This window comes from Cavia porcellus, unplaced genomic scaffold (genome assembly GCF_034190915.1).
Source record: "Cavia porcellus strain 051 isolate PalLab524CR breed Dunkin Hartley unplaced genomic scaffold, mCavPor4.1 scaffold_6, whole genome shotgun sequence".
NCBI lineage: Eukaryota > Metazoa > Chordata > Mammalia > Rodentia > Caviidae > Cavia > Cavia porcellus.
In genome coordinates this window covers 83,624,486-83,647,040 of record NW_026947489.1, presented here as the reverse complement: position 1 = coordinate 83,647,040, position 22,555 = coordinate 83,624,486, and the positions used below count along the sequence as shown (strand labels likewise).

Below are 22,555 nucleotides of genomic sequence, written 5' to 3'. Positions count from 1 at the left end.
TCTTTTCTGTTTGACTCGTTTCACTTAACATAATGTTTTTTGAGGATGATCCATGTTGTACGTATCAATAATTCATGAAATATTTCATTGTATGGGCATAATACATTCTGTATATTCATCAGTTCATGGAGATATGTTTCCACCTTTTGATTATTTGGAATGATGCTGCTGTGAACCTTTGTGTACCGTTTCTGTTTGAACATCCATTTCAGGGTTTTTTGGGTATAGACCTAGGAGTTGAATTGCTGGGCTACATAGGAATTCTATGGTTAGCTTTTTGGAGGAATTGTTAGATAGTTTTCCGCAGAAACAACATTTTACGTTCCTACCGGCAGCAAATGAGGGTCCCAGTTTCTCCACATTCTCATCAATGCTTGTTATTTTTTGCCCTTTTTATGATGCCATTCCAGTGGATGTGAATCAGTATTTTACAATAGTTTTGATTTTTATTTTCCTGATCACTGGTGATGTTCAGTATCTATTTCTGCACCTGTGAACCATTTGTATATGCACCTTAGAAAAATGTCTACTCAAACCTTTAGTTCATGTTTGAATTGTGTTGTCCTTTTGTTTCTGAGCTGTAAGAAGTCTTTGCATAATCTGAACTCTTACCAGATATATGATGTTCAGATACATTTCTTTCAGTCTATATGTTATCTTTTTCATTTTTTTGATTCTTTGTTGCACACAAGTTTTTAATTTTAATGAAACTCAATTTATCTATGTTTTCTTTTGCACTGAATGTTTTGAAGATTATGTTTAAGGTACTACTGTCTAATCCAAGGTGGTATGGCTTATTTCTAGATGTTCCCCCAAAAGTTTCATGCAGTCATGGAGGGCCTTTCAAAGATGGCTGAATCTACAGTTTGTGATTGGTTCATTGTCTAGTGCTGGGATTGGCAGTGTGAGTGCTGTACCAGCCCGGAGGCAGGTAGCTTACATACAATATAAAGGAAAGTAGCTTGCTTCTCCCTTTTGTCTTTTGTTCTTGTCCCTTTTGGTATCTGCCCCAGTCACCATAAAATGTTGCACATCAGCCACGTCATGCTGCCTTGGAGCCAGCTGAGTGTAGACTAAAACCTCCACAAACTGTAAGCTAAATAAGCCTTTCCTTCCTTCATTTTGGTTGTCAGATATTTTGTCTCAGCAACAGGAGAACGGTAACAAAGACAGTGGCTGGGGATTTAGCTCAGTGGCTCAAGCACTTACCCAGTAAGTGTGAGGTCTTGAATTGGATCCCCAGTAAACAAAAAACAAAAAGTAACTAAGACACAAGGTCACTCAGATTTATATGTATTTTTCATTCTAAGAGTTTAGTAGCTTTAGTTCAGATTCTTATGTTCAGATCTTTCATACATTGTGAATTAATTTTTTCATAAAATATGAGGTAGAGGGTCTAGCTTCATTTTTTGACTAGTGGATATTTACGTTTACTGGTAACATTTGTGCGAAAGACTATTCTTTCCCCATTGCCTGGTGTTGGCATCCTTATAAAAGATTAACTAACAATAGACTTATAGGTTAACTTCTGGACTCTGGATTCTATTCCATTAAACTATACCAATATCACTTTGGCTGTATTATCATAGGTTTGTAAGAAACTTTGATGTTAAGAAGTGCAAGTCTTCCATCTTTGTTCTCCTCTTTCAAAAGTTGTTTAGGCTTTTGGGATTCTTTGTAATTCCACACAAATTATAGGATACACTTATACAGTTTTGCAAAGAAGACAGCTGGAATTTAGAAATAGAGGTAGTAATGAAGTGACAGTTCAATTTAGATATTATCGAGATCTTATCATTATTTAATTTCCTAACACATGAAAACAAGGGGTCATTCCATTTACTTAGATTTTTCTTCTTTTTATTTTGAAGGGGTAAAACAAAGCAATAAAACAGAACAAAACAAAGCAGTGAGAACAAGATTGGGTTTCAAAAACAAGACAGAATAAAATTCCCCATAGTTGCCATGTTGCATATCATTATCTTCTAAACAGATGCTCAGACCACCAGCTTTAGGCCGGTAAAGTCAATCATTCAACACAAGCATTAAGATGCTTTTGTATCTCAGTTGCTATCATTCCAGCCTGTGTTCCTCCAACTCAGTTGGTCGCCTTTGGGGGGTAATACTCTTCTTGTCTCCCTGCCCACGCACCAGCTGGCTCATGGGAAGGGCAGGCAGGCTGACTTCTTGGTTCTCTTCCTGGCCCACAACTGCCACTGGCTCACAGAAAGAGCGAGTTAACTCAGATTTCTTTTTCTTTCCCCTGCCCAACACCTCAGGATGCTGGGGATCAAACCCAGGGCTACACGCATACTAAGTACTCTACCACTGAGCTATACCCCAGCCCTCTTTTATTTCTCTCAATGACATGTAGTAGTTTTCTCTGGACAGATCTTGCACTTTCTTGCTTAAATTTATTCCTAAGTATTTTCTTCTTTTAAGTGCTTTTTTTTTTCCTTTTTTGGTACTGGGGATCTAACTCATGACCTCATGTTTACTATTTAGGGCTATTTTGAAAGGAATCAAATCTTTTTATTAGTTTTATTTTTGGATTGTTTATTACTAATACGTAGAAATACAGATGAGCTGGATTGTGGCTCAGGGATAAGGGTACTACCTAGCACGTGGGTGGCCCTGGTTTTGACCCCCGAACATCTCAAAAAAAAAAAAAAAAAAAACCCAACCAAAACAAAATTGATCTTTTAAAAAAAGTTCTTTTTTGTACTGATGCTACCAATTTTGTTGAACTCTTGTATTAACTCTAGTAGATCTTTGTCTTAAAAAGTATGTTTCTTTTTTTTTTTTTTTTTTTTTTTTTGTCTTTTTCTTTTTTATCGGTACCAGGGATCGAACTCACGACTGCCTGCTTGCAAGGCAGGCGCTTATGCCGCTGAGCTAAATCCCCAGCCCCAAAAGTATGTTTCTTTAGAGTTTTCTGTATATAAGATGACACCATCCCTGAACAGAGTTTTACTTCATTCTTTCCTGAGTGTCCTTTCCACCCCTTTGCTTAACTGCCCTGGCTAGAATTTCTGGTACATGTTCAACAGAACCGCCAAGAAAGGGCATTCTCATCTGATTCCCCGTCTTAAGGGAAGGGCTTGCAGTCTTTCATCATCGAGCGAGTGACTTTTCACAGCGGCTCTAAAAAGGCTGATGAAACTTCCCTTCTACTTTTTGTTTGTGTGTCTGTTTAGCGTTTTTATCATGTACGCATTTAGAGTTTTTTCTGTCAAATTTTCTATGTCTATTGAGAGGAGAGGGTTTTTTTCTTCCTGACATCAGATATGGACTGTCTTTTTCCATGACACTTTTGCGATCCTTCAGTACCAACTGGGAATCATGCTATGACTACTATTCAAATCTGTTGCTCACTATGCAGAGTGACCTGGACCCTGTAGGGTAAGGTTTCAGTTTCATAAAACTGTCCCTGCTTCAGACTCTTGCTGTGAGTGAGATACCCAGGCCACCCACGTGTCTGCCTATCCAACTACAAACTAAAAGCCCCCCCAAGAGGTTTGACAATTCAATAGCATGACTTGCAGAACTCAGGAAAGCACTTTACTTGCTATCCCAGTTTTTAATAAAGAAAGTAACTCAGGAAAAATTGGACACAGGTAGCAGCAAGGCACATGATAAACATCCAATAAATATTTATTGCATTAATGATGTAAATGCCATGCCCTATAACAACCAGATGGTATTGCTAAGGGTTTCAGTTGTATATTGTCTAGTTTTTGTTGTTGTTTCCATAGCAACTAAGGCAGCTTGCTCCTGGTCCTGATTGCTCTCCATCTCAGTGGTTCTGACTTGTAGCAACCTCTTAGAGGAGCTGTCCAGTTATTCTTACAGTTGAATTCCTCCAAAGTCAAACCAGAGCTGACAACTACACAGCAATCCCACGCTGTTGACCGTTTTAACATTTGAACTTGCTAAACCAGACAATAGACTTTCACTTTCGAAATGTTCAGGTGTAAAATGTTAATGTCAACTCCTAAGTTCATTGTGCTTGCAATGAAAGCCGCTAAGAGTTAATTCCAAGGAGCCATTGCTGTTAATCTTGGCATCTGGATAAAAACTAGATTTGAGACCTCAGTTACCTGATTGAGTCCCACACAGACGCAGCCAGTAGTAATATTGATGAGGGCAGCAATCATTTTTCCCACTTGGAAACCCAATTGCAATCCCATCCTCAGCAATCTGTCCTCAAGTGCAGCCGGAAGTGGGCATTATTTTCTCTTTTGTTTTTGTGGAGAGAGCTTTTGGCTCCTGAATCTTTAACCCTCTGTTCTCCCCTGCACAGCCCTACCTGACTGGAAGAAGATGAACGATAATACTAACATCTGAGCAGTCTTTCACAGTTAATGTTACCTTTTCTCACTCAACCCTCGTCATTTCTGGTAAGCAGGTTTTACCACAGCTGCAAAGTGAAGAAATAGGTTTCTAGAGATAAGTCACTGCTTGTATCATCCAGCTGGTCCGGGCTCAGAGGCTCAGAAGGGACTCAGAACTCAGCTTTCCAACTCCCTGCTTCTCTAGGCACAGGGGCTACAGAGGGCTTCATTAACTAGGTCTAGATGGTGTTGAATGACACAAACATAAATAACAATACTCCTACTTGGCTCTTGGTTCATAAGGTGATTTAGAACAAAGTCTGGCTGAAAGGCTGCTTGGAAGAAAGAAAAGGATTTTAAAGAGGGGACAGGAGTGGGCATTGTTAGCCGGTGGACTGACACTGCCATCAAAAACGGACCACCCAACCCCTCAGCAATGGTCTCCATTTATCTGTGCTGACCTTTGTCAATGATTCCCTCTGGTGAAATATTGGTGGCATGTTTTTGATCCCAAGCCACCTGGAGCACATCTGGCTTGTGGTCAGCGAGTGTGCATTCCTCAGAGTAGGTGTCTAAATGAAATGAGTCATGGACGTGAATCCTCATCAACCAGCAGTCAAGCAGCAGTGGCAAAGGCCAAGCACGTAACAGAAGACGAAGAGCCTTCTCCCAGCCATGCGCCCATCGCGGGCACCAGTTGGCGGCCTGCCCCGTTAGAGGGAGAGAGAGTAGCATCTCACGAAGGGATCAGCATTGCGGTTTCATTCTTCCTCTGCATTTTGTCACTGAACCAAAGGAAAAGAAGTGCTGAGGACATCCACTGCTCTTTGCTCAAATGTTACCTTCCTCCCTCAAGAACTTGTGCGTTGAGGTTGGTGCTGGGCGTTGGGGAGCAAGAAGTAAGCCAGACGGGGTCCTTGCCTTCAGAGAGCTTAGAATCTAGTAGGGGAGAAACACAAACTTTTTTATTTTTTATTTTTAAAAATTATTTATTTGTTTGTCTGTTTATTTTTTTGAGATGGGGTCTCATCATGCAGTTCAGGCTGGCCTTGAGCTCACTTTGTAGCCCACTCTGGTCTCAAACTCAAAACGATCCTCCTGCTCAGCCTCCCAAGTGCCAGGATTACAGGTGTGGGCCACCACACTTGGCTAAAATTTTATTTTAAAGAGAATAAAACCAAACAAAATAAAACAGACTAAAGCTAATCAAAACAGTGGAAGTGATACAGGACTTCAAAACAGGATAATAGGAAATCAATAACTGCTGCCCATATATCAGACATAATAAACTCAAACAAAACAAAACAGGACAGAATAAAACCAATCAAAATAGAACATCAAAGAAAACAGAACAATAAAATGGAGCAAAACAAAACTGAGCACAACATTGGATTTCAAACACAGGACAGAAAGAAATCCCCCATAGTTGCTATATTGCATATTGTCATCCTCCAAATAGATGCTCAGACTACAGCTTTAGGCCTGCAAAGTCAATCAAATAGTAAAAGCAATAAGTTGTTTTTGTATCTCAGTTGCTGTCAACTACCTCAGCCTGTGATTCTCCAAATCAGCCTGCTGCTTGCGGGTGGGGGGCTCCTCTTGTCTCCCAGCCTGTGCGCGGATAAGCTCATGGGAAGGGCAGATTGGCTTCTTGTTTTTCTTCCCAGGCTCGCATGGCCACTCCTGGTCTATAGAAATTCAATAAACAAATTAAGAACTCCAAACTCAGATAAAGAGCTGGGAAGAAATGAAACACATCCCCTTTGGTAGGGAACAATAAGAGGAGATTTAGCTGGAAGTTGATGCTCACAAAGACATTTCTATTTTTTTTGTCATTTATACTGAGATAAAATGTAAGCAAACTTACTAATTTTATGATTCCTAGATTTTCATGTGCTTTCATTTTTAAAGAAGAAAAATGTTTTTGCATTTATATCTCTCTGGATTTGTACTTTTCACTTGGGTCATTCCTCAAATATACATCTTCAGAAAAACAGTTTTTTGAGGCGTACTGTGTTTTGTCTTTTTCCCCCTAGTGCAGGGGAAGTGGTGAAGAGGAGGAGAATTTTGCATGCAGACCAAATGAAGACCACATGCAGGGATTCTGAGGTGGCAGAGAGGTTAGGACCTTTAGGAAATCAAAAGAAACCCTACTGCTCATGTTTCAGAGCCAGGAGGAGACAGAGCCGCAGATGCAGGCAGTAACCGGTCAGCCAAGGCCTGTTCTCTCTTCTCTCTCTCTCTCTCTCTCTCTCTCTCTCTCTCTCTCTCTCTCTCTCTCTGTGACCCTGGCCCTCACCTCCACCCTACCTCCATCAGCACAAAGGGACTTGGGAAGAGTGCGTCCAGTGGAAGCTGGTCAAGGAAGCAGGACAAGGGGGAAATGAGCAGGAGGCAGACTGAACTCTTGGGCTCCCCTGCACCCCATATCCTGTCTCCCACTATGGCCGCTTGACTTGGGGCCTGATCTTAGAACTAGCTTTGGCCAGAAGGATATGAAGACAGCGATGCGCTCCGCTCCTGCAAGTGGGACAGTCCCCTGGTGCTCTTGGCTTTTGACATTAAAAGAACAAGCTCTGGAGGCCCCAGGAAGATGACAGCCACCTGGGACAGGGCTGGGCCAAAGGGGAAGCCCCATCTATGTCCAGTAGCGTGAGGCCAGGGCTTTGTCTCTCTTGCGGGGTTCAGGAGAGGTTCAACAGTAGCTGGCTAAATAGAAGCAAGATGGGGAGGCCCTTTGAGAGCAATGAGTGACATAAACAGGATATATCAGACAAGGGCAGAAAGGAGAAATAGAATCTAGGACTGAAAGGGGATTCGGCTGTGTCACATGATGGAGGAATGGGGTCTCTTCTGCGGGACATGGCCCTACGGGGCAGGCCTGAGATCAGCGAGGGGACGCAGGTGGGGCGAGACCCAGGAGAAAATTGTTCTGCACTTAAACCCCAGGTATGAATTATCTCAGAGATTGTTTCTACCATCAGCGGGCAGAGGAGTAACAATGTGGTGCCTACTGTGTGCTGAGGATTCCCGTATTTTTTCTTGCATTTTGTGATAATTCTTAAACTCATTTATTTATTATCCTTTTGAGACAGGGTCTCACTATGCAGTTCAGGCTGACCTTGGGCTCACTTTGTAGCCAGGCTGGTCTCAAACTTGCAATGATTCTCCTGCCTCAGCCTCCCAAATGCTGGAATTATAGGAGTGTGCTTCCATGTCTGGCTTGTGATAATTCTTATGAAAAAAAAAAAACTGAGTTAAGGGTTATTTTACAGATAGGGGAGCTGAGACTTTGAGAAGGTTAGAAACTTGCAAATGTGTATAGCCAGTAAGTTACCGAGGCAGGACTCGAACCTTAGACCGTCTGCCGCTAATATCCTGCTGTTGTGGAAGCTGGTTCCAGAGCTGAGTGCCACAGGATTGGGGTACTGATCGGGGGAGGTGGCCAGAGCCTGAGCTCCCAAGCTATCCCTGCTCCAGGCTGAAGTTTTCACTCATATTTAGCACATTTTCACTACAAGGGAGCAGGGTGGGGGAAGGAGAAATGTTGGTTTACATAAAGCTGAATTTATTCAGTCTAAATGTTTCCTTTATTCTGACATTCCATCTTTTGAATTCGTCTTTTTAAAAGCCAAATCATGATGTTTGTTCTTCAAAATCGTCTTGAGGTACCGAAATAAGAAGTGGTCAACGTCATGGTCTCCCTGCTGCTTGGGAATGATATGGTCTATGAAATGGAAAAGTCTAGAAGCCGCTGTCTGAGTGATCCCCCAGGGACACGTGTCCAGTCTGAACTTTTATACTTTCTTGTTTTATGAGCCCCGAAGGTCACGTTACAGGCTGGGTGGACCTCAGGACCCTGCCAGACATGAGGCTGCTGCTGCTCCCCTCTCAGGGAGACGGGGCCTCTGAACCCTTCTCCTGCCACCCATCCATCTGGCTGATTCAACAACAAAGGCCAGGGCGTACCTGCTGCCCCGTCACCATCTCAGTGTTATGATGGCGAGGGTGTGGCTTGTCCCCGCACCCCCAGGTGATATCCAAGCAGCCGAGTGAGCCAAAGACCTCGCGGCTGAAGCCTGGGTGTGGAGATGGGGCTCTGCGGCTCTGAGCCGCCTGGAAGGTCTTCAGTAGGGACTTCTGAGGAGCTGGGATTCTATCTGCTCTTTTTCGGTGGAGGGGGTGGTTGTTCAATCCTAGGCGTCACACTGAACTCCATCCCTAGCCTCTTTATTTTTTGAGATAGAGTATCAGTAATTTGCCAAGTTGCCTAGGCTGGGCTTGACCTTGCAGTCCTGCTTCAGCCTCCCAGATATATATATATCTTTTGATGCCAGGAATCGAACTCATGACCTTGCACTTGTCAGGCAGGCACTGTGCCACAGAGTTATAGCTTCCAACCTGGTTTAAAAAAAAAAAAACAGCATTATCAAGATATAATTTGCATTGCGTGTCATTCACCCCTTTAAAGTGTATGATTCGTAATCCCAGGTACTCAGGGGACTGAGGCAAAAGGATCACAAGTTTGGGGCTGGCCTGGACAATTTAGCAAGATCCTTTCACAAGATTTTTTAAAAAATTAAAATTGAAAGAGCTGAGAAAGCAGCACAGAGGTAGATTAATCCTGGGTCCAATCCCCAGTAACACACAGACACACACACACACACACACACACACACACACTTTTACTATATATTAGTCAATAATTTTTGGAATATTCACTGATAGTGTGCAGCTGCCACTATAGTTTATTTGAGAACAGTTTCATGACTCAAAAGGAAGCCTTCTCCCCTCCACCATTTCTCCCCACCCGCTCCCCTGGCATCCCCAGCCCTGGGCAGTCACTGGTCTGACGTCTGACGTCTGACTCTACAGATTTTCTATTCTGGAGATTCCCTGGCAGTGCAATCAGACAATACGTGGTCTTTGGCGATTAGCTTTCCTCCACCTCACGCAGTGGTTTCAGGCTGTGTCTCTGCTTTCTCACGCACAGTACTGCATTCGATTTCTGTTTAGACTTCATGTTTCAGAGCAGCTGTTGGAGCCTAGCAAATAGAGCTGCTGATGCAGAGAATCTGCATACTCTCCACCGCCGGCCTTTCCACGCACAGCCTGTCTCCCCGTCAGCACCCAGCACCAAGTGGGACCCTCGTTACAGTCGGGGGACCGCTGTAGACACATCATTATCACCCCAAGCCCATGGTTTACGGCAAGGTTTCCTCTCGGTGTTGTGCGTTCCGTGGGTCTTGACAAATGTGTAATGACATGTACCTCCCATTACCGTGTCACTCCGAGGAAATTCGCTGCCCTTGAAATCTGTGCTCTGAGTCTTTACCCTTCTCTCCCTGGCAACCATCGATCTTTTTCCACTGTCTCCATAGTTTTGCCTTCTTCAGAATGTGATGTAATTGGGCTCATAGAGTATGTAGGTTTTTCCAGATTAGCTTCTTTTATTTAGAAACATATCTTTTTGTGGCTTATTTAATTTCTTTTTAGCACTAAATAATACTTGGTTATATGGATATATTATAGTTTATCCACTCACACATAAGGGACATATTGTTGGCTTCCATGTCTGGGCAATTATTAATAAGGTTACAAATCTTCATTCTTTTACATGACTGAGTAATATTCCATTACATGATATACCACGTTTAGACTATTTTTGGTTGATTCACATTCGAGTTGTTTCCTTCATTTGGCTATTGAGAACAGCGCTGCTATGCTGAGAGCAGAGGCACATGACTGTCATCCCAGGAACTCCGGGGGTGACACATGAGGAGCTCAAGTTCAAGGCCAGCTCGGACAATTTAGCAAGACTGTTCTAAAATAAATTATAAAACGAGATGAGCCTATAGCTCAGGGGTAAAGCCCCTCACTTCAATCCCAATACTGCAAAAACAGGCAAAACCAGTACCAACCAAGCAAAAATGCTGTTATAAACATTCCTGAACAAGTTTTGTTTGGTTGGACACTGAGCCTTGCTGTCAGTTCTTTGAGGTCTGCACCACAGGTTGCAGTTGCTGGGTACACGGTAGCTTCATGTTTAGCCACAAGGTGAGCTGGGAAGTTTTCTGAAGTAGCAGCGTATCATTTCACCATCTTCCAGTGTCTCATGGTTCCCATTCCCTTGAGGACATCCGTGGTTGTCTTATCTCAGCCATGCTGGTGGGTGTGAGCCAGAATCCCACGCTGGTTTGCTTTACATTTCTTTCTTTCTCTTTTTCTCTTTCTCATTCTCTTTCTCTTTTTTTCTCTCTCTCTTTCTTTCTTTCTCTTTTCTTTTCTTTTCCTCTCTTTCTTTCTTTTTTTTTTTTTTTTTTGCCTTTTCCCTTTTTATCGGTACCAGAGATCGAACTCATGACTGCCTGCTTGCAAAGCAGGCGCTTATGCCGCTGAGCTAAATCCCCAGCCCCCCTCTCTTTCTTGTTTTTTTTTGGTCTTGTTTTTTGAGGCAGGGTCTTGCTGTGTAGCTCAGACTGGTCTTGAACACACTATGTAGCCCAGGCTGGCCTCGAACTCACAGGGACCCTCCTGCCTCAGCCCCTGAGTGCTGGAATTACAGGTGATGTCACCACGCCTGTCTAATGCTTTGCATTTCTCAATAGCTAAGAACACACCATCTTTTCCTGTACTTTGTGGCAGTTTGCATATTTTCTTTGGAGAAATGTCTATCTAGATTCATTGCTTGTTTCTAAAAATTGGGTTATTTGTATTTTTACTGAGTTGTGATATGTTTTAAAAGTATATTCTGCATTCAAATCCCTTGCCGGATATATCAGATATATTTTGCAAATATTTTCTCCCCGCAGGTGCTTTCTTACACAGTGCTTACTGCCTCCTCTCTCCTCCTTCAAAGAGGGAAACAGAGTAAAGTAAGGGTTTTGGTTTTGTTTGCTTTGTTTTGTTTTGTTTTTGAGACAGGATTAACTATGCAGTTCAAGCTCACTTTGAACTCACTTTGTGGCCCAGGCTGGCCTCAAATTTGCAGTGATCCTCCTAATTCCTCAGCCTTATGAGTGCTGGGATTACAGTCATGCACCACTACCCCGGCATGTTTTGATGTTTAAAAACTCACTCACTTCTGAGTTTATAAACTCAGAAGAAAGAATTGACAGCAAATAACACTGTGAATCACAGCTGGAAATGGGGGGTGGGGGGTAACCAACATGGCCACTGAAGGCGGATGAATGAGCATTATGTAGCGTCTACTAACAGCGGACTCCTATTCAGTTTCTAGAGCAATGAAAATTCAGACTCCTGCTACCACATGGCTAAATTCTGAGGACTTTATTATAAGTGAAAGTAGCCAGCCAGAGAGAGCGAGCCCTGTGCGATTCCACCTACCATAGAGGCCGGGAGAAGAATGGTGGTTTCAGGGGAGCAGGGGAGAAGTGACAATGGGCAGTGAGGGTTTTGTGGGAGAGTTCCACGTGGGGAGGATGGCGAAGTCCTGGTGCTGGATGGTGGTGGTGGATGTACACCAGCTAGAACGTCTTTAAGGTCGCTGAACCGTACACTTGCAAAGTGGTTAAACGGTAGACTTTGAGGTATGTATATTTTAACACACATGCACACACACACAAATACAGCAAATGAAGAAAAAAACTGAAAACACACAAAAGCAACTCACCCATTTTAGGCCCTAGAAGTGCTCCTCCCTAAGACAGGGGCAGACTCAAATTTCCTTAAAGCTCTGGGCTTTGACACCAAAGCTCCCCAGGGCATTTTGGCTCTGTCCTTGCACTCTGCATCATGCTGTGTTCAGTCGAGCCTCAGTTTCCCCATTTGAAAGGTGAGGGTAACTACACCTGCTCCACTCACATGTTGTGAAGTCGTGAGGTTGATGAGAACTCATTTAGTAAGTGACCCAGCTTCACACAAAAGTAAAATGGAGATTAAAAAATACAGAAATACTTGGCATAGTAATGAACTGTTAACCCAGGGCACTCTGATTAATTTAAAATGATCCTGCATAATATGCAGCCATTAAAGCAGATAATTATGAAACAAGCAATGCCATTTGTGGGAGGTAAGAATGCTTACCAACACGCAGGGGGATCAGAAGTATGTAAAATGATGTGTAATTTGGACAAAAGCTAGAGAGAATCACGGAAGAAAAATTAGTAATTACTGAGCACAGGCATGAGGAGGATTATAGTCGATTTAAACACTTAGTTTTAAAATCGTTGTGATATTGTTTTTTTTTTTTTTTTTTTTTTTTCCTTTTTATCGGTACCGGGGATTGAACTCACGACTGCCTGCTTGCAAGGCAGGCGCTTATGCCGCTGAGCTAAATCCCCAGCCCCTTGATATTGTTTTGATAATAAGGATATGAGTTTTAAAAAATTGGTGTGGTCCTGGGCATGGTAGTGCATGAATGTAATCCCAGCACTCCAACTGCGAGTTTGAGACCAGCCTGGGCTACATAAGCAAGTTCAAGTTCAAAGCCGGCCTGTGCTGCATAGTGAGACCCTTTCTCAAAAAAAAAAAAAAAAAAAAAGGAAATTAAAAACAAACAAACAAAAAATAGGTGTGCTGGGGGGTTGCATGAGGATCACTTGCATTAGGACCTGCCTGGGTCAGGGCTCTGGCTGCCCCTGCCTGCCACCCCAAACCGCCCACCTTGCAGTGATGTCAGCTTGGGTGCACCGAGCGCCCTTCCCTGCACTGCTGCAGGAGCTGGAGCTGCCACATTCCAACCAGTCCCTCAGCGTGCTGAGCCTGGAGCCTGTCTGTAAAAGGAGAGACAGAGTCCCTGCCCTCTGTTCTCACAGGCCCAGACGGTGGGAGAGTGGAATGCGGCGGTGGGTACGGCAGCACTGAATCCACTAGACACCCCAACCCCGCAGACAAGTTTGGGGCCTGATGCTCCCCTCAACAACAGAGGAAAGGGCCTGCTTGTGTCAAGCATAAGCGTATTTCAGGAATCCCAAGTTATTCCCACATACCTTGCAACACAGAACATAGGAAATAACACTGTTTTCTTCTCCCTCCGCAACTTCAGGACTGGGGATTAAATTCAAGGCCTTCACACTGAGCTACATCTCTATTTGTTTTTTATTTTGAAATTGGGTCTCGCTAAGTCTCAAAGCTGCTCAGGCTGGGCTTGAATGTAGGATCTTTCTGCTTCGGCCTCCCAGAGTGCTGGGATCACAGGCTTGTATCAGCAGTCTGTCTTGTGCTTTCATTTAGAATGAGTTTCAGTCAAAGTATTGAATCTTCTGTTCTTCCAGGCTGACCCCCAGGACACCTCCTCTCACCATGCCAGCTGTTTCTTCCAAATCGTATCTGGCTATTCCTAAGTAAATACTACGTTTTTCATTTTATGTCTTAAATATATACTCATAGCCAGGCATGGTGGTGCACACCTGTGATGCCAGTACTTGGGAGGCTGGAGCAGGAGGATCATGGTGGGTCAGAGGCCAGCCTGGGCTCCATAGTAAGTTCAAGGCCAGCCTAAACCACAAAGTGAGCCCCTGTCTCAAAAAAACTTATATATATATATATATATATATATATACATATACATATATATATATACATATATATGTATATTCATTGACTTTCTGTTACATTGAAAAAGGACTTAGTTCACTTTATATTCCTCTATCTCTTTTCCTTATTCTTTTTTAAATCAGATTTTATTAGTATATCTTAGATATATATATAATGACCACATTCATCACAAAGAATTCATACCTGTACATGACACAATTTGTTTCTTTTTTTCCATTTCCCTACCCTCCCCATTTACATTTTTTTCCTTCTTTTCTCATTTGTTTTCATTTTTCCTTCTTTTCTCGTTTTTTTTCCCTCCTCTCATTCTTCCAACATAATTGTATCACTGTTTTGGCTATGGTGTCACTTCAGAAATACACTAACCTCTCCTCTTGCTCTTCCTCTGGTTCCTCCTCCTCCTCCTCCTCCTCCTCCTCCTCCTCCTCCTCCTCCTCCTCTTCTTCCTCCTGTCTTTTCAAGATAGGGTCTCGCTGCATAGTCCAGGCTGGTCTTGAACTCACTACGTAGTCCAGGTTGACCTTGAGCCTGTGGCAATCTTCCTGCCTCGGCCTTCCAAGTGTTAGAATTACAGGCGTGCACTTCTGCCCCCAGCGTCGTCCCTTAGTATCTTTGGATGCTACTCATCAGTGCTTCATAAGACCAGGCAACTACTGCTGAGCCTCCTCTCTTCCTCTCCATCCTTCTCTCTCCAAGGTCCTGTGATGCACATGTAGGCTTTCGAATTTGTGGGTTCAGTATCTGTGGATTCAACCAACCATGGATGAAAAATATTCAGAAAAAAACTGCATCTGCTCTGAACGTGTACAGCCTTTTTTCTTGTCATTCTTCCCTAAGCAACACAGCATAAAACTTGTAAGTATTATTTAATATAGAGGTGATTCAATAGCTGTGGGAGGATTGCCAAGGTTATATACAAGTACTACACTATTTTATACAAAGGGCGGGAGGCCCTGTGGCTTCTGGGGTTTGCAAGAAGATCTAGAACCTGTCCCCTGAAGATACTGCAGTCAGCTGTACGCTGTGACGTCCTGATTGACGGCGTTGTCATTTTGTTTCCTAGTCCTAGTGACGCCTTCCTGGCTTTGTTTGCAGGTTGAATCTAAAATCAACAAACAAGGTTTATATTATGGGGACTGTACACACGATTCTTTGCACAGCCAGTGGTGTGCGTGTGTATCTGCCCATGTTTGGTATCCTGTGATGCTTTTCTTTATTCTGGAATTTCAATTAGCTTTTTTTTTTTGTCCTTGCACTATCTGACTGCATTGTGTTCTCCATTTTCCCAACCACCCATCCCGGTAGACGCTTGCTGTGTGTTCCGTGCCCTGGGTCTGCCTTCTGCACCCCTCTGTTCTCCTTCCCGTGCGAGGCCGTGCTGTACCACGGAGCTACCCCACCCTCCCACCTCCAGCGGATGCATCCTTCTGATTATTGCCTTTTAAGGACCTGGCTGTCCGTGGAAACTCTTTAGCCTTGGTGACTTATTATTTCACAATGTGATTCCTAGGAGTGGTCTTGTGTCTCATTGCTCTGCGATCTTTCAGTCTGAGGCCTTGAGTCCTTGACCTCTGAGAAACCTTCCCGTACTATCCTTTGAATATTCTCTCCTTTGTATTTTATCTGTGCTCTTTTTTCAGAAAACCCCAGTGGTTAGACTCCACTTAGATCCCCTCATGTCCTTTATCTCTTGGCTCATTCCCTTCTCCAATCTCTTTGTCTTGATATTTTCAAGTCCAAATATTTAAGTTCAAGAACAATTTCCTTGTTCTGGCTGTGACATAAGCAGAAAATATACTTCTCGTTATATCGTTTCTGTAATAACAGAATGACAGGCATTTCAAACAAGTTTCACTTAAGAGTTTAAGAATTACCATAAAAACAGAAACCAAAATTACCTTTAATGAGCAACGCTCTGAAAACATAACTGCGAAATAGAGCAAGGCTTTTAGAGACACAGAATGAGGGTGCAGTGGTGGAAGCCTGCTGGAAAAACAAGCTGGTGCTCTAGCTAGCAGCCGCCTGGGTCCACAGGCTCCGGTGCATGCTGTGCCCGCCCCCATCCCGCTGAGAAGCGGGTGGGTCAGCCCTGTCCACAGACCAGAGCAAGGGGTTAGCTCTCCAGCCAGGGGACAGTCTCCTCCAGGCTGAGAGGCCACAGAGGTTTCCAGGGCTGAAGGGACACCTGAGGCCAGAGGAGTCCAGAGAAGCAGGCTAAGCTTTTCCCCTGATCTACAATATATCGTTCTTGTTTATTTTATTATTCTACTTTATCAGGTATGATTGTTAAGTTCTCGCTCTGCCTAAATTATAAATTGTGCCTTACCATAGATATTTATGCATAGGAAAGAGACAGTGTAGAGTTCCGTATTATCTATAGTTTTGTGGGTTCACTGGAGTCATCACACACACACACACACACACACACACACACACACAGATCAGGTGGGACTACTGTGCTAACAGCTGCTCCTAATGAAGTCACAAGGGTTAAAAGAGACAATGCATAGAAAGTCCTAGCACACTGCTTAGCACATGGGATCCCAGCAGTCAAGATGGTGCTAAATTAAAACAGTGCAAGACACCGATGTTCCCAGAATGAGGAGGAGTTGGAGAAAGGCCATGGGATTGTTAAATGGTTCCTATTATTCTGGTAGGAAGCTCAGTATCTCCCCTTACTGTATTTCTGTATAATAAAACGCACCTCTTCAGTTCCAGGTTTCCGAACTATAACTCGCAGGGATGACTCCAGTAGGCCAGTGGTGGGAAGCCCATGGCACTGGGGCGGCAGTGGGCTGTTTGTTACCACTGAAAGCTCTGAAAGGTTTGCAATTCCTGCAGCAGGCCAGGGGGATACTTCTTGCATCTAGGCCTCGGGCTCTTCATTTGACGGAGGAAAAGTTGTAACAACTCCACTTAGAAATCTATTCTATAAGGGCGTTCACTATAGCATTGCTTATAATAGCAAAAACTTGAAAGAAATCTAAATATTTATCAGTGAGGAAATAGACTTAATAAACTGATACATTCCTGCAAAAGAAGACTATCCAGCTGGTAAAAAGACAGAAGTAAATCCACATGGGTTGATAGAAATGAAACTTATTAAGGCATAATTTACATGCTATAAAATGCACCATTCTGAGGATAATCTGCATTATGACATGTATTTACCTGTGCCAGTGTCACCCTGATCAAGACAGAAAATGTGTTCATTACTAACAGTTCCCTCGGGCTCCTCTCCATCATCCCCTCCCTATCTGTGGTGAGTCAAACACTACACGAAATTCCAATCCATAGATGCATTTTGTTTGTTCTTAAACTTCATACACTTGGAATTATAGGGGCTTTCAGCTATGATGTTGGGATTCATGGTAGTTTTTTTTGTTGTTGTTATTATGAACTGAATATTTGTGACCCCACCGAATGTTAAAGTACCAAGTCCCAGTGTGACAGTATTTGGAGTAAGGGCACCTAAAGAAGTAATTAAGATTGTGCAAGAACACAGGATAGGGACCTCTTCTAACAGAATCAGCATCCTTGTAAGGGGAGACTGCAGAGAGAGAGTTTTCCTCCTTGGATCTGACCGGAGCCGCGGGAGACAGGAGACCAAACTCGAGCAGGATCAGCTCTCAAACTTTATTACGTACAGCGAACCGGACCTGACAAGGTCCGCCACCCTCGGTGTTGATTCCTCTTCCGCCGTTGGGGGCAGGAACAACCTCTTATAAGGGGAAGCAGTATCCAATCACAGAGAAGCGCGCCTAACAAGCTGATAGGCTAGCGTCACGGGTAACTGGGCAGATATGACAATTTGGCGGGCTTGTTCAGGCCGGGAAGAACCCGGAAGCAGGAAATGGGCGCCATCATAGGCGGCTTCCCACATCTCCCCCTTTTTTATTTATTAAAATAGGATGGTCTGTAGGTCCCTCCAAGGTGTCTATGACCTTGTTGCTGTTAGACACCTAGGAGTGGGCCTACCTTGTAGGCCGAGGCATGAGAGAATGTAGAGGTCTATACCCTGCTGTGCATCACCCTGTTTTGTGCATATCCTTGCGCCAGGACCATGCTCAAGGTGAGTGGTTCATTTTTTCGCAGGGCCAGGCTTTTGTGAACCGAACCTGGATGCATATAGACATTCATTCCTGCCTTCCCCCCAACCTTTGGGGCGGATGGCACTGCAGTACCCTTGGTCTCGCATCTCAATGCCAATAATTTGACTCCGGGAGGGACCCCTGGCCTTATAGGCCATGTATATCTGAGTGGAGCCTGTCTTAGGTTGACCGGGAGGGCTTTTCCCGTCTTACCCGTCATTGGCTTGCCCACTCAGCTCTTATAGCTGATGTTCTGCAATGTGAAGGAGATATGCGGCGGCCTGCTGGCCTGATGGGCCACCTGCTGCCATTTGCATGGCTGCCATAGCTGTGATCTTAACCTGCTGCTGAGTTTGTATGAGGCGATCTAACAAGCATTTAATAACCACAAGCCCTACTAGGATAGCCATGGCAATTAGCATAATCAAGGACTGTTTGATTGATGGTGTAAACCCTGGGTGAGGCGGGCGAGGCCGCCGAAAAAGGTGCCAATGTAGGCGGGTGGTGCCAAGGACCCCAAAGATATTGTGGTGGTTCTGTGGAATCTGAGCATATCACAGGGGTGATTAATAGGAACCCACAGAATAGAAAAAACTCCAAACCAGACATTTTAGTTTGTAGATGGTCTCGGGCGCTGAGCGTCGGTCCCAGAAGGGTCGAGTTGACTTGTGTCCGCGGGCTTATCCTCCTGTGCTTTATCAGGAACTGGTGGGGAGTTTCCTGCTCGCGTCAATCTTTCCGGGACCCACAGCGGTTCGCAGCCTGGTTCCTGTGGGAAAACACAAACCGCACCTCGGGTCCAGCTAACCACTGGATCCGGGCCCATCCATTGTCCTGTAAGGACATCTTTCCATCTCACCAGCCCTTTGTCGGCCGGGGACGGATTGCTATGTTCCATGGCAGGGGAATGATTTTTATGATTAAGGTTTAAAAAATTTATGGTAAAGAGTGCCAATGATATTCTTCCTTTGGGCGTTAGGCCGTGGCCACCCAATTCACGGCACAGGCATGTCCACTCTTCTAAGGACCTATTTTTGTTAGTTCTTAGGACATCACGGCACTCCTTAGTGCACTGTTCAAAAATCAATTGTTTTATGAGAGGGTGAGCCGCCTCAGCATCTGGAAAAATCCTGTTAGCGGCCTCAAGCATGCGGGCCACAAAGTCTGAAAATGGCTCTCCCTGCCCTTGTATAATTTTTGTAAGGTGACCCGTATGTTCTCCCTTTCCAGCCAGCCATCTCCAGGCCTGGAGGCCACAGCGGCTAATTTGTTCATAAACCTGGCGAGGGTATTGAGTTTGATCTTCCTCAAAGGCTCCTCGCCCTAATAGCATATCCCTGTTCCACTCTCTCTGGTTATTTTCCCTGTTGGCTGCCGCCTGCTCTACACAGAATTCCTCATTCCAGGACTTCCAATCTAAATATTGTCCAGGGGAGAGGCAGGCGCGTGCCAGCTGGGTCCAATCTCCAGGAGTTAAAAGCAGACCTGCCAATGCCTCTAAAAGCACCATGGTAAATGGCGCATTGGGCCCATAAGCTGAAACTGCGTCCTTGATAGTTTTAAGTTGTTTAATTTCTAAGGGCTCATAATATCCTCCTCCTCCCCTGCCTCCTACTTGTACCGGGAATGCATGGAGACCGGAACACTCAAAGGGAAGCCGCGACCATACCCTCTGGTGGAAGGACCGTGAACTTGCCAAAGGGCGGAAGGGCTTAAGCTCCTCCCGTAAGGCGGAGTAGCTCGAGCAGGGTGGTGTTTGGTTCCCCTTTTTATCTTCCCGAGCCCTGAATTCCTCTTTAAGCTGTGCAGGAGGGTCCTGTTTAGCGAAGACAACCTCCTCTTCTGAACCTTCCGAATCCGAATCAGAATTAGAGCCCTGAGGGTCCTCCGGAGACCCACAATCGGCAGTGGCTCCAGGCTCCTCTGAGCATTCCGATCGAGCTCTATCAAAAGCCTGTCGGGCTGTATTAGCGAAGCGAAAGCAAAACAGATGCAAAGGGAAAAGAAAAGAAAAAAAAAAACCGGCGTCCACTCGTGTGGCGCTCAAAATCTGTTAGGTGCGTCCACCCAACCCAGGTGACCCAGTACTCACCTGTCCCGGGAACCGCTGTATCTCACGTAGCTGATCAGGGTGAAGAGAAGAGGTGCTCGCGGCCTTCCGTTGTTATTGGGCCAGGTCCTCCGTCGTACCGCAGGCGACAGCAATCGCACCTCCCGGCCGAAGAGGCACGTCGCTGAGTCTTTTACCTTTTTCCCCGTACGGGGGCCACCAGATGACCGGAGCCGCGGGAGACAGGAGACCAAACTCGAGCAGGATCAGCTCTCAAACTTTATTACGTACAGCGAACCGGACCTGACAAGGTCCGCCACCCTCGGTGTTGATTCCTCTTCCGCCGTTGGGGGCAGGAACAACCTCTTATAAGGGGAAGCAGTATCCAATCACAGAGAAGCGCGCCTAACAAGCTGATAGGCTAGCGTCACGGGTAACTGGGCAGATATGACAATTTGGCGGGCTTGTTCAGGCCGGGAAGAACCCGGAAGCAGGAAATGGGCGCCATCATAGGCGGCTTCCCACAGGATCACCTTACCAGACCCTTGAGAACTGTGATACACATACACATATGTGTGTGTGTGTGTGTGTGTGTATATATATATATATATATATATATACACTTTTTTTTTGTCTGTTTGAGATAGGGTCTCATTATGTAGTTCAGGTTGGCCTTGAACTCACTTTGTAGTCCAAGAGGGTCTCAAACTTACAGTGCTACTCTTACCTCAGACTCCTGAGTTACGAGATTACAGGCAGGCTTTACCATGCCTGGCTTTCATACATATTTTGTTATAGATGTTCACAGAAACTTACACCATTGCTGAGTAGTATTCCATTACGTGAACTTAGCACAGTTTGTTTATTCTCTGTAGATGGACATATGGGTGAGGGAGAATACATATATTCTTTGTATATATACATATATATATAAGAATTGAATTGTGGTATATGATAAGTATATGTTTAACATTATTAAATACTGCTAAATAGTTTTCAAGAAGATAGTTGTCTTAGTTACATTCTTGTCACTGAGACACAAAACATCCACGACTTAAAGGAGGAACAGTTTATTTTGGTTCACAGTTTGTAGAAGTTTCATCCCTCAGTGGACTGGCTCCAAGGCAGAGTGGGATGGCAGAGGGGCATCATGGAGGAGAAACAGTCCATGGCACAGCAAGCAGGAAGCAGAGAGAGATCAAGGCAGCAGAGTGGAAGACAGACCATTCCAGGCCAGGGACCCACTCCTTCTACCTCGCATCACATTTAGCTATAAACTCATCAGTAGATTCATCCGTTGATGATTATGATTATCATGCCCCCACAATGCAATCAACTCCTCAAAGCACACAGGCTTGGCAGGTGGACTAAGAGGGGCGTCTAGACATAAACCATAACAGTACTATTTCACGCACCTGGTTGACTATGTGAGAGTTCCAAAGGCTCTATATTCCTGCCAAAATAGGTGTTTTCTATCTTTTTTTAGTTCTAACAATGTAGTACACATAATGGTCTGTGGTTTTAATTTGTGTTAGTCTGATGACAAATGATGTAGAGCATTAGATGATCAGGGACCTTCTTTTGAAATGCTTTTAAAATTTTTTGCCTTTTATTGCCGCATTGTTTTTTCTCTTTAATTTTTAGGTGTATGCTGGGAGTGATGGAGCATGTCTTTACTGCCAGTTCTTGGGAGACTGAGGCAGAAGGAGAGTTTGAGGCCAGTGTGGGCTGCACAGCAAGTTCAAGGCCAGTCTAAACTACAAAGGGTGACCTTGTCTCAAAAAATAAAAGAAACAAGAATACCTGGCTTAGTGTAAAGGCCCTGGGTTCAATCCTTTACGTGTGTGTGTGTGTGTGTGTGTGTGTGTGTGTGTGTATGTATTCTGGATAGGAATCATTTTTCAGACATATGTATTGAAAATATTTTCTTGTAGCCTGTGGTTTGTCTTCATTTTCTTAATAATGCATTCTGAAAACCGGAAGTTTTTATTATTGATGAAGTATTTATTTTTCATTAGTGCTTTTTGTGCTTTAAAAAATCTGTGTATAACAAGGTTGTATTTGCCTGTTTTATTCTATAAGCTTTATAATTTTGGTTTTCAAATCTAAGCCTATACTCTATTTGAGTTAGTTTTTGTGTATACTCTAAAGTATGGATTGAAGTCATTAGGTTCCATATAGATAGATTTATGTTTAAAAGATTAGCTTTTACCCTTTAAACTGCCTTTGAAATTGTGTCAAAATTCAGTTGAGGCTGTCTGTGCATTCTTCTGTATCTACTTTCATCTATTTCTACATTATTCCCTTTTTTCTGACCCTTACGTCAGTACTACATAAGACTTGAATGCTCAGAATGATTTTGATTGTTCTAGGTCACTTCTATTTCCTTTTTTTTATTTTAAAGGGAGTAAAACGAAACAAAATAGTGATAAGACATTAGTAAAGCTACAATAATTACCATGCTGCATATTGCTATCTTCTATATAGTTGCTCAGACCTCGGCTTTGGGCTTGCGAAGTGAAACAATGCAGTGCCTCCAAACCAGCTGGTAGCTTGGGGCG

General features: G+C 44.0%; 1 long non-coding RNA gene across 1 annotated transcript; it reads right to left on the bottom strand.

The window, feature by feature from the left end:
- Positions 1 to 17,475: 17,475 nt before the first annotated feature.
- LOC134476522 (uncharacterized) lies at positions 17,476 to 20,514 on the bottom strand. Its single transcript, XR_010048248.1, has 2 exons — positions 20,037 to 20,514; positions 17,476 to 19,906 (listed from the first exon to the last, which is right to left on the bottom strand). It is a non-coding gene; the product is annotated as an uncharacterized LOC134476522 (long non-coding RNA).
- Between the last annotated feature and the right edge of the window lie 2,041 nt (positions 20,515 to 22,555).